This window comes from Pinus tabuliformis, chromosome 4_1, assembly GCF_031772625.1.
Source record: "Pinus tabuliformis cultivar Carrire ecotype Pingquan chromosome 4_1, CPIR1, whole genome shotgun sequence".
Taxonomy (NCBI): Eukaryota; Viridiplantae; Streptophyta; class Pinopsida; order Pinales; family Pinaceae; genus Pinus; species Pinus tabuliformis.
The window spans coordinates 959,967,572-959,978,232 of record NC_142303.1 but is presented as its reverse complement, the minus strand read 5'-3'; the positions used below and the strand labels follow the sequence as shown (position 1 = coordinate 959,978,232).

Here is a 10,661-nt window from a genome sequence, read left to right as displayed (position 1 = left end):
TAACAAACTTCCAATAAATTAAACTTATAATTTAATCAAAATCATGCAGCATGGTCCATATCTCTTCCGATTGATTAACCTGCTCATGTACTGCTCATGTACTGAACCTCTTATGATGGATTACTTGGTTATAGCCCATCTTATTAGTCCCTGCCATCTGGCATCCGGCATAGTAATCGTTCTGTGCCGACTTAGCATTAGTTCAGTGCTTTCATTGTCTGTTATACGGCGCTTATACTAAAGTCTGGAATTCCGCTGTGAGGTGTTCTCTTATCGGACTTAACGCTTATACTAAAGTCTGGAATTCCGCTGTGAGGTGTTCTCTGCACATAACCAAAGTCGGATTCGCCGCTTAACCTTTCTCATCTTATTTGGCCTCTTCAGGCGGAAGAAGCCCGACCATAGCTTAAATTGGTTTTACCCCTGCTGCATTTTGGCTAACTGTCAACGGGTTTATTTTAATGTTAACATTAGTTTGAAATGTTAAATGTTTGAGATTGGCAAGTAGTTACAAGTAACATATCATAAGTTCATTAGCAATCGCAGGTAATTACAAGTGTGTTTGCATGTGTTACAGGTGGATGATGCAGCGCAGCTGTGCTTTGCTTTGTTAGGGTAACAATTGCCCTTTTCCTTGCTTCACTCCGGTCATTCGTGCCTCTGCCGCAAGGAGGTCTCGGCTCATCCACTAGTTGCAGCCCTCTACGGTGACTCTTTAGGTCTCGGCTCATCCACTAGTTGCAGCCCTCTACGGTAACTCTTTCTCCATCTTTGGCCAGAGGAAGATTTGTCCTATATTAAATTTATGCCAGATTGTTTTCAGGAGGCTCCTTCAGGCACTATGCAAGGTAATGCAGGTCGACATTTTATTTAGTTTTTGGTGAGACCTTACGTTTCCCAAATTCATTAACTAGCAACTTTGAATGTCTTGGTTGCAAACAGGGTTGTTGCGGCTCTCATGTCGTTCTTGGTGATGCCCAATATGACGCTAAGTGCCTCCTCTGAGGTATTGGTTTCTAATGTCATATGTTCCATACTGATTCTATAAAATCTAATCTCTGATCGGGTTCTTGTTTTGAGCAAGGCTTACATCGAGGTAATGATTCTCGCTTCCTGCTTACTCAGCTTCTAGTTCCGCCGTTGGTTTTTCCTATTGTCCGGATGCCATGGCACCCCAAACTCCAGGTGCTGAACATTCCTTGAGCTTTATGGCGAGGTTTAGACTTAAATGGTTGTTGTAATCTGTTTTTTCATAACGGCAACCTCATCACGTTCTGTAACAATTGGGGTTTTGTTTTTAGTTAATAGTTTCCACTTATTGTAAGAGTCTGAACCGGATTTGGGCCATGACCCTCTTCTGTTGTCGTTTACCTTCTTAGCGCTGTGTGGCCCTCTTTTGTGCATATTTCCTTTTTTTGATCATGTTATTGTTTGCAGAAAATGACATGTAGTTACTTACCCAGGCAATTTCAACGGCGGAAATAGTCTGTTTGGCCTCCTTCGTACAAAAACGGCGGAAATGTCTGTTTGGCCTCCTTCGTACAAAAACTATCTTATGCACAGGTGACTTCAAAATTCTTTGCCTCCTCGTATTTCCTTTACACATCATGCTTCGGTTTCGAATTATTATCTAAGCCATGTGATAATTCCTTATTTTTACTTACAGGTGGGGTTTAATCTACTTCGAACTCTTCCTGGAGAAAAAACCTTGAACCTCTTTGCGTCGATTTATAATCATGGTCAACTTGTGAGGCCGGTTCCTTTCCTTGCATACTGGAAATTTCTGGGTTTTTACAAATGCTACGTTGCTTTGGAGTAAATGTCGACTTAAGGCGCCATGATATTAGTTATGGCATTATAATTCACTCATTGACCATTTTGATACTTTAGCTTATACCTGAGAGTATTTGGCTTACTAGGTATTTTTTTTTCCTTTCCATAATTGTATAATTTGAGGATTGTCCTTTGTTCCTAAAATCTCTCTTATCCAATGGTCATGATGCCATCTAACGCACATGGATTCTTAACTATGTATATCACCATCACTTCTGTTAAATAAATTTTTAACTGTTATATGTGAATAGATTGTATTTCACAATGGTCTTTTGTCGGCTAGGATCGTAATTTAGCAGTTGATAATGTCTAAACTTTTAGACGAACAGCAAAATATTTTATTTCATTGATATACGTCGAATTTTATCTACTTATATTATATTCAGTTGTTGTTTTCTTTATAACCTAGAATCATCTGGATTTCGTATAAATGGTAACTGGGTTATTATGCCTATAATTTATCGTATAAATGGTAACTGGGTTATTATGCCTATAATTTATCATTTACGTAGTGTAAATAATACTCAATTATTTTTTTCTCGAATTTTTTTGTTTTGGATTCTTTCTATCGATTTGGAAATTGGTCGTTTGCGTCTGTGAGAGAGCTAGTCTAAGTTCGATCACATATGGGCCTGGTTTCTTAGCATTGCTGCTCACTGCACGCTAGGTCATAAGCTACTAATAGCTTTGAATAGAGTACCGTATTCTACCTAATAGAATAAGTTTACATTATCTCTAATATGGAATGACTTACTTATGGTTACAGATCCTGCTTAATATAGGTAAATACGCATACTTAACATATGAGCTATACAGGTATGATAAAGTCTAGGTTTCTGACAGTTCGTATCCCTAAGTTCAGCTGATGTGGGACAAAAGTATAACTCTTACTGTTTTGGGGGTTACTCTGCCTTCGTTTTGTAATCTTGGCTCTTGTCTTGATGTTAGAGAATACAGCTAGCTTCATGGTCTTGAGCAAGGCAAGTTAATTAACAAACAAAATGGTGACCGGACTGACTGGCTGTGTTGTTATCAGCTCTCCTTGGGGTCCTGCTCAAACTCTGGGTGTCGCTACCCAATCATTCCATCACTTCCTAAACAGGCTCAACTTGATGCAGGGACTCGCTGCGTCGCAGCTGCCCTTGTTTTCATTTGTTCTATACATTAGAAATCTTTTTTATTCCAGCAAATCAAACCAAAACGGATAAAAAGGGAAAAAGGAAGCTCAAATCAGAAACGCCAATGAGCACTCAGCAATTGCTACTATGGTAAAAAATCAAACATCGTTTGGAACAATAAATGCAACATTATAAAGCATATGTGCAATATCGAAGAGCAAATACTTTTGACAGACATGTGCCTCACCTTGTTGCCAAGGAAATCCATCAGGCTCCAAGGTAACACCTGTATGTTGGCATGCTACAGCTTAACGGGGCATTGTCCAAGCCTTGCATGCTTGTTTTGGAGAATGGAGTGGTAAAGCGTGTGGCCCTCATGTGGGTCCACATGGCCATGGAGGTCGTAATTTAAAATTTTGGTCTGAAATTATTAACACAAAGAACTTTCATGACTTATGAAAATGATTTCCTGTCATAATATATAATGTCAGCATGCCTTACTATGAATTTCTGGTTTATTATTGTTAGTTTTTATAATGATGCTCACCAGTAGAGTTCTGAGACTCCTTTGCAGAGTCCCTAATCAACACATTGGGCTTAACTGAAATTATTATCGTGTCCCTGATGGCCTTCTTCTTCATGCTGGCCACTCAGTTTCAGGAGAAACGTAATCAAACTTCCATGGCTTTTGCATAAGCTAGTCGGCTTCAATGCTTTCTGGTATGCTCACCATTTGTTTATTCAAGGTTTGCACTCTGCTTATCATTCAATCCATCTTAATGTATCTCAAACACCAATGGTACAAGAAAACGGTACATAGCTTCACAGATTCTCTTCACTTTCTCAATCAAAATAACGATTTACCAACAAATTATATTTATTAGAGGATAACTCAGTAAATATCATGCAGGCTTGGCTGTACATGGCCATATCCGTGCTTTTGTACATCAGCAAGCAATTGTTCAGATTTTTTCATGAAAATAAACAACAAATTTAACCTTGTGAAGGTCGGTGACTGCTTTCTAGAATCTGTATTTCGTGATGTGACATGACACTCTCACTATAAGTTTAGCATCAAATTCCATAAATTCATGTTAATTAAGTTCAAAAACTAACTGATTGAAGCTTCTTGAACCTTCATTATTGTCTTTTAGGCTTCCAAATATCATGGTAATGTTCTTGCATTGCATATGAGCAAGTCTCTGGGATTCAAGTACAACAGTGGGATGTATTTGTTTATAAGTGTCCAAATGTCTCTTTATTTGAATGGTAAGACTGAATTCAATTTACTGGGCATCATCTTCACTAAAGCATTATTATCGGAGCCGAGGTTCCACAAGCATTTTCTAAAGTTCATGTCTCAGGGTTCAAATCTGCTTTTTAGGTTTGAAAATGTCAGTTTTTTCATTCTCACATTTCCATATCCTAGGGCTTTAGGAAAACACTTTTACCTGAGCTGAGTTTCCCCTTGCAATTTCAAAATGCACGTCCTGGGTTCTATTTTTATTTTGAGGTTCGAAAGTGTCATCATTTTTCTGAGGCCAGCTTTTATTTAATTCTTTGTCTTTTGATTTGAAGAACATCTTTCCACAATGTTATGTTTATGACAATGTTATAAGGCTTGAAGAACATCTTTCCACAATGTTATGTTTATGACAATGTTATAAGGCTTGAAGATTTCGTAAAATTTATAGATTGCTCACATGTTCAGGTAAGTTAGTATTTTTGCTGCAAGTGCGAGTTCTCCATTATCCCTCAGAGTATTTATTGTTGGAATTGATTTGAATTTTGCAATAGACTGTACGAGAGGCAAGCTCCTTAAAAATTAGAAAATGATTCAAAATTCTCTGCAGCAACAAACGTGCTCACTTCCGTCAATTGCTGCCTTATTATTCAGTTATACACCATCAACAAAGAAGGTGGTTTTCCTAAACAGTCTCAGGCTTTCAAAGGATCTGGAAACATGTGTGGAACTTGTGAAAGAATCTTGAAGGAAACATATTTTTATTGTTCCCTAGCTTGCAAGGTTAGTAAAAGTCCTCATGTTTCAGCTTCATTTTCTCATAAAATTTGGGTTCAGCTATCCTACTGATTTGCACTAAACTCTTCCATTTCCATTTGGGTTAGCAATTTCCATTTGGGCTAGCAATTAGACACTGTTAGTGATTTTTCATCATGTCCTGCTATGAAATTTATATGGTATTATAAATTGCAGGTGGACCAGATGGTGAAACCGTGAAACAAGGGAAAGATCTCTCTCGGTATTTACTTAAATGTGAGATTTTACCACTCTCTAATTTTGTATTTACTCAACTTGAAAGCCTGAGGGGTGAGCTATGATTCTCTCTCCCACTCTATTTTTTCCCTCTGTGATTAGAATTCAATCTGGGCACTTCAAATTTGTACACTAAATACTATGGGTATGTAGTTACCCTTCTCTGGCTTGCATTTTCCAGATTACCTAAGCAGAAGATTGGGATCGGGGTTTTTGGGGAGGAGAGATGCTTCTATTCTTTGCCTTTTCAACCTGATTTTGTGATCACTTTATATTTGAAGGCAACTACTTCAGTGTCACTGGTTGTGGACAAGTGTTTCTGAATTGCCTAAATGCTTAGTTATAGGCCTTGATCTTGAAAGTTGAAACCTGATTTGCGTAAGTACTATATGTAGACTGGACAGTCAGTATTCAAGCGTAATAGCCAGTGAGGGTCATGGTGTTACGAGAACTATGTATACTAAATGAGTGAAAAGTGAAGATTCATCCAACCCTAATTGTATGCTTGATTATTTTGATTTTGAGCTGGCTATGTTTAGGGCTTCGACATAACTCTTCTCTTATTCATGATCCACATTCTCACTATGGTTTGTATGCTTGCTTGTGTTTTGAAATGTCCAATAGACCTGTCTGATCCGAATGGATGAAGAAGAAAGGAAAAAATTCCAATCGTAATTGTGTACTTGTATATGTTGTATATTGTGTGCATCTCATGCACTAGCTAAAACTATAATGCAGAATGTGCAGTATTCAACCATGACAGGCCATATGTTTGTTCTACGCTTTTTAATATGCCTGGTGCCTCACCTTGTTTCCAAGGTAATCCATCAACCCCTCCCGGCACATGAAACACTTTAATACTACATATATAGTGCCTCAACTGACAGGACTATACCAACCATTTCTTCGCTGGCAGGCAAACAATTGCTTCTCACGGTTACTGGTTCAAATAGTGCCTCAAACTGGTAGGACTATACCAACCATTTCTTCGTTGGCAGGCAAACAATTGCTTCTGGTGGTCACTGGTTCAAATATGTTTCTCATTCTTCTGCAACCTTGAACCTTCAAAATCAATGTCTGCCATGTCTCTGTACTTTGCATTACCAAGTGATAAAGAGCTTCTGCCTCCACACTGGCCCTTGGCGCAGTTGTTGCCATGTCTCTGTGTTTTGCATCACCAAGTGATAAAGAGATTCTTCCTCCACACTGGTCCTTGGACCAGTTGTTACCAGGTCTAGACTGATAAAGAGATTCTTCCTCCACACTGGTCCTTGGACCAGTTGTTACCAGGTCTAGACTGGTCGGAAACAAAGTTGTCAGTCCTGAATATCTGACTGTAAGGGCATGATATCACATTTTCAATGGTTCTGGGCTCAAGTTCCATGATATCACATTGTCCATGGTTCATGGCTCAAGGTCCATGAGAACAGACTCTAGAACAAACCTCAACCAACCCACCTTGCAAGCATTCCACTGCTACGACCTCACAAGATTAGTAGGCACATTCCATCAAAATTTTGTTCTTCAATTTCCTTCGCTAGCAACGTCACAAGCGTTCAAAGTAAAGGATGGAGGAGTGGGATGGATCCTAACAGGGCCGTTACGTTTGCCTGGAAGGTTACTTCGCAGCCGTTATTTCGAGAAGTGAATGGGGCAATAGTCCAAATGGTAAATTTTAATCAGTTGGTAATAAGAACAGATGGAAAATTTTAATTTCTTGGAAGGGAAAAAATGAAGCTCTCCTATTGGCTGGGGTGAACAGTGTTTTCCCACGCCAAGCCAGCAAAGAAAACACCTATTGATGTAATTACCAAACTGTTATTCCCTTCAATGTTTTCCCACGCCAAGCCAGCAAAGAAAACACTTATTGATGTAATTACCAAACTGTTATTTCAGGAAGGGAATGGGGCAATAGTCCAAATGGTAAATTTTAATTTTAATTAGTTAGAAGGGTCTGTAATAAGAACAGATGGAAAATTTTAATTAGTGAGAAGGGAGAAAATGATAGATGGGTTGGTAATAAGAACACATGGAAAATTTTAATTAGTTAGAAGGGAGAAAATGAAGCTCTCCTATTGGCTGGGGTGAACAGTGTTTTCCCACCTCAAGGCAGCAAAGAAAACACCTATCGATGTATTTACCAAACTGTTATGAGATTCCGAGAAACATATTTTTTTATTATTATTTATTTTTTAATTTAATATCATATTTATAATATTATGACATTTTATTATATAATTTTGATTTTATTATATAATTTTGATAATTCAGGTTAGTTTTGTAGAATAGTTAGTAATAAAATAATAATTAATTATATATAAATATATATTAAAATTAATGAATTTACAAAAATTAAAATAATATATATTTTGTACATTTTTAAAAAAATACTGAAACTTTGAATGAATGACATTTGCAAACTGTGAGTCCAAATAATATAAAACAAAAATTAATGGAAATTTAGGGGAAAACTGAACACAATGAAGCAATCATAATGCAAATCTGAATAAAATGAAAATGTCGCACAATTAACCAAAAGAAAATATTAAAGGGCGATATCACCAAACTTTACGTATAGAGTCCCACTATTATTATGAAGATAATAATTTAAACAATGGGGGTTGTGATTTTACCACAACAATGGTGACCCATAGAAAAGAACCAGTTATCTTTGGTTAAAATAAAGTTTTATTCTACCTACAGGTTAAATTGATGTATTCTATTAAGTCCCACTATTATTATGAAGATAATAATTTAAACAATGGGGGTTGTGATTTTACCACAACAATGGTGACCCATAGAAAAGAACCAGTTATCTTTGGTTAAAATAAAGCTTTATTCTACCCACAGGTTAAATTGATGTATTCTATTAAGTCGTCAGTGAAACATTTCCTATGGATCTCACATTAGTTAATCATGCAATATAAGTTCAAAAAGATAAGTACTTGAAGAACACTGAGTCTAAAGCCATGAATTCAAATTTTGGGGAATATTTAATATTTTAGATTACTTCTATGAGTGATAGAAGGAGGTACATATAGGGATTTTAGATAAAAGCATATATTCATTAATACGAATGGTCTCTAACATTACTTCGTTGCCAGCGAGCCTAGTTTGTACCCTGACAAAGTTGTACTTAATGGCGTACAAGCATTGCCCTATTGCTAGTTAGCGTCCATAGCCCCTATGGGTTTGCTCGTACTTCTCATGATTCGCCTTTTGATCACCCTTTTAATATGCACATTTGCGAGCTAAGTTTATGATGTAGTTGAATGAAAGGGGTGGGATGCTAAAGGAGACTTAAAAAAATGGATATAATACTTCCATAATGTTGACTCCATATTTTTCCCTACGACTATCAATTCAGAAGTTTTATAAAGTGGAGAGATAGGAGGGATTCATTGAGTTAAACTCGAGTGTAGTTCTTTCCTTGAAAAGATGAACTACATCACTTAGAAATGATGCATGTTCCTCTGTGGAAAATATTTAAAGCAAGAGGGCTTTAGAATTCCATAAAAATATCCCTTGAATGTAAATGAAACCCATTGAAATTGACAGAGTAAAAATTCACATGTATTCCAACCAATGTTGGGTAAGGAAAACCTTTTGGTAATATCAGCAAAATCAATCCATAACCAATAGGAAAAGGAAAAAGAAGTCCAAACTAAAGTGAAAAAAGAAATCATCACTCTCCACAAATGTCGAATAAGGAAAGGAAAAATGAAAGGCAAACCCAAATTAAAAGAAAACCTCAACCAGACTAACTATACAAATGTCTTAACAAACGAGTAAAATAAGACAAGCATGTGTGTGTTTGTTTTATGCGGAGATGTTAATAAATTCTATCTTGTAGAGTTATAAGCAATTAGGCTCTCAAGTCGTAAAGTAAATAACAGTCATGAGGTGAAATGAGCCAAACTTTATACCCTTTGCAAACATTTTGATTTCACAACAAAGCTTGCATGAGAACATCTTAATACTTTTTTAATAAAAACAAGGCTTGTGAAACAAATTGATAGTTCAAGGACTCCCCAATTTAGCCCGGTTTGATGAACATCATTACTGCTTCTCCAAAACTTGAAAATAAGCAAAACAAGGAGTATGAGTTTAGATATGAGCAGGTAGGAGTGTAAAACAATTTTTGGAGACTTGCAAGGATAGAACTTAAAATCAACAAAAACTAAAAAATAAAGATGAAACAAAAAGGTGTAAAGAAATGGAAAAGGATGAAAATGGGTATATGAGACTTATCATTGAAGAATTTCATTAAAATTTTACCTGAAAGATAATGATTTTCTCCATCAAAAGATAACCTCTTTTTGATTGGGAAAAACATGAAGAAGTTGTACTCTCTGAAGTTTTCATTGACCCAAAATCATCACTTATTAAATTTAAACTGGAGTGAGCAGTGAAGCTAGAAAAATAATGTTTAATGTTCGAAGGGTCTAAAGTAAACAAAGTCCATTACAAATGAAAATGAAGATGTTCTTCTTTAGGAATTGCCGCGGAAATTATTCTTTTTGTTTTTTCAGATTTCATATCAACTCCAAGGTTTTCATAAAATCTCATAAATCAAGACCAAGTCCCAACCTATGTAACATTTATGTGTATATGGAGAGGACTTGAGTTTTTGCATGATAAGTATGGAGTGATATGTCAAAAATAAGAAAATCACAAGAGAATTCGAATATAGATTTCCCATTATCCATTATTTTTGCATATTCTATATTTGCTTACTAGCTGGATGTATTGTTATAATGGTTGTTCAAGAATGCCTTGGAAAGATAAAAAAAAATGATGCATAACATATCAATACAGGCATATAAACCAAGTAGAATGGATATCCCCAAAGTTAGTCATCTCAAGGAATAAATGCTTGGAAGTTTGTTGGAGTTATAATTAAAAATACATCCAAGCTCTCGAACACCATGATAACATGGAAGTCAGCATAAAGATACAGAGATAATCAAAGAGGACTCCATGTGAGCATAGTGGTAGGTTGGACGATCTAGTAATGAATGAATTGACCAAAGGCATATGAGATTACATTAGTCTGATATCCCACTAGTCCGAGATATTAAGAAGCTTAGTATAGAGGGAAATAGGAATCTCGAAAAGAAATATTGTATTGTGTGTAAAATAAGCTTTCGAGAAAAAGAGTCCAAGATTCAATAATATGACTAAAGAGGAATAACTCGGGTTTTGAAAATATAGAAAACCATTTTAAAGGCTCCAGGCAAAAACAACGAAGTGGGGGCCATTTCCTTTATTAAACATTTTATTGTACAAATAAGGAAATTAGGCGTGACGATCGAGAAAATGGCCACATGGATCTCGGGCTAGAAATCTTGGGATGTATTTTAAAATGCCTATGATATAGTGTGTTTCTAAGGCTTTGAGGTATTGAATTCTCAGATGATAAAACTCAGAATATA

The 10,661-nt window shown here is 36.2% G+C and overlaps 1 long non-coding RNA gene across 15 annotated transcripts; it reads left to right on the top strand.

Annotated features, from left to right (window-relative positions):
* The first annotated feature begins 504 nt into the window (after positions 1–504).
* On the top strand, positions 505–5,614 carry LOC149179345 (uncharacterized). 15 transcript variants are annotated; one of them, XR_016258270.1, is made up of 7 exons: positions 505–848; positions 943–1,006; positions 1,126–1,185; positions 1,464–1,563; positions 1,667–1,747; positions 4,849–4,977; positions 5,167–5,614. It is a non-coding gene; the product is annotated as an uncharacterized LOC149179345 (long non-coding RNA). The 15 variants fall into 15 exon arrangements; XR_016258269.1 differs by having other exon boundaries at positions 507–753; positions 1,667–1,919; positions 4,805–4,977; positions 5,167–5,451; XR_016258268.1 differs by having other exon boundaries at positions 508–848; positions 1,667–1,919; positions 5,167–5,451.
* The last annotated feature ends 5,047 nt before the right edge of the window (positions 5,615–10,661 follow it).